This window comes from Salvelinus alpinus, chromosome 21 (genome assembly GCF_045679555.1).
Source record: "Salvelinus alpinus chromosome 21, SLU_Salpinus.1, whole genome shotgun sequence".
Lineage (NCBI taxonomy): Eukaryota > Metazoa > Chordata > Actinopteri > Salmoniformes > Salmonidae > Salvelinus > Salvelinus alpinus.
In genome coordinates this window covers 48411800-48413649 of record NC_092106.1, presented here as the reverse complement: position 1 = coordinate 48413649, position 1850 = coordinate 48411800, and the positions used below count along the sequence as shown (strand labels likewise).

The window sequence follows — 1850 nt, the reverse complement described above, 5'->3', positions numbered from 1 at the left end:
GTCTGTCTGTGGGGCTAAGCTGGCTGTGTAATGACTGTCATCTGGCCTGTTCCGTCTGTCTGTGGGGCTAAGCTGGCTGTGTAATGACTGTCATCTGGCCTGTTCCGTCTGTCTGTGGGGCTAAGCTGGCTGTGTAATGACTGTCATCTGGCCTGTTCCGTCTGTCTGTGGGGCTAAGCTGGCTGTGTAATGACTGTCATCTGGCCTGTTCCGTCTGTCTGTGGGGCTAAGCTGGCTGTATAATGACTGGGCAGTAATGGGCTTGGTTCAGTCTTTAGGAGCTGTCATCAGTCCTGTCCTGGACTGGTCTGCTCCAGAGTCTAGAGGATAAACTAACACATGAACGTATTATACAGCGCTGGTATTCTGAAACTAAACTAGTCCAAGGACAGGACGAGATGGGGGGACCACTCGGTGTGATGAGGCTTAACTAGGTCATTATTGACTGACCGTGAGAAAGCTGCCGATGGAGCTAGTTACCTTGTAGATGGTCTGCAGTGTAGGTTAGTTAAGTTGGTAGATGGTCTCTGGTGTAGGTTAGTTAAGTTGCTAGTTACCTTGCAGACGGTCTGCAGTGTAGGTTAGTTAAGTTGGTAGTTACCTTGCAGACGGTCTGCAGTGTAGGTTAGTTAAGTTGCTAGTTACCTTGCAGACGGTCTGCAGTGTAGGTTAGTTAAGTTGCTAGTTACCTTACAGACGGTCTCCGGTGTAGGTTAGTTAAGTTGCTAGTTACCTTGCAGACGGTCTCCGGTGTAGGTTAGTTAAGTTGCTAGTTACCTTGTAGACGGTCTGCAGTGTAGGTTAGTTAAGTTGCTAGTTACCTTGTAGACGGTCTGCAGTGTAGGTTAGTTAAGTTGCTAGTTACCTTGCAGACGGTCTCCAGTGTAGGTTAGTTAAGTTGCTAGTTACCTTGCAGACGGTCTCCGGTGTAGGTTAGTTAAGTTGCTAGTTACCTTGCAGACGGTCTCCGGTGTAGGTTAGTTAAGTTGCTAGTTACCTTGCAGACGGTCTCCGGTGTAGGTTAGTTAAGTTGCTAGTTACCTTGCAGACGGTCTCCAGTGTAGGTTAGTTAAGTTGCTAGTTACCTTGCAGACGGTCTGCAGTGTAGGTTAGTTAAGTTGGTAGTTACTTTGCAGACGGTCGCCGGTGTAGGTTAGTTAAGTTGCTAGTTACCTTGCAGACGGTCTCCGGTGTAGGTTAGTTAAGTTGCTAGTTACCTTGCAGACGGTCTCCGGTGTAGGTTAGTTAAGTTGCTAGTTACCTTGCAGACGGTCTCCAGTGTAGGTTAGTTAAGTTGCTAGTTACCTTGCAGACGGTCTGCAGTGTAGGTTAGTTAAGTTGGTAGTTACTTTGCAGACGGTCGCCGGTGTAGGTTAGTTAAGTTGCTAGTTACCTTGCAGACGGTCTCCGGTGTAGGTTAGTTAAGTTGCTAGTTACCTTGCAGACGGTCTCCGGTGTAGGTTAGTTAAGTTGCTAGTTACCTTGCAGACGGTCTCCAGTGTAGGTTAGTTAAGTTGCTAGTTACCTTGCAGACGGTCTGCAGTGTAGGTTAGTTAAGTTGGTAGTTACCTTGCAGACGGTCGCCGGTGTAGGTTAGTTAAGTTGCTAGTTACCTTGCAGACGGTCTCCGGTGTAGGTTAGTTAAGTTGCTAGTTACCTTGCAGACGGTCTCCGGTGTAGGTTAGTTAAGTTGGTAGTTACCTTGCAGACAGTCTCCGGTGTAGGTTAGTTAAGTTGCTAGTTACCTTGCAGATGGTCTCCAGTGTAGGTTAGTTAAGTTGCTAGTTACCTTGTAGACGGTCTCTGGTGTAGGTTAGTTAAGTTGCTAGTTACCTTGCAGACGGTCTGCA

At 47.5% G+C, this 1850-nt stretch overlaps 1 protein-coding gene across 6 annotated transcripts in view; it reads right to left on the bottom strand.

Moving 5' to 3' along the window:
* Positions 1-1850, bottom strand: part of LOC139548411 (rho guanine nucleotide exchange factor TIAM1-like) — a 219770-nt gene that overhangs the window by 109707 nt on the left and 108213 nt on the right. The window lies entirely within an intron of this gene.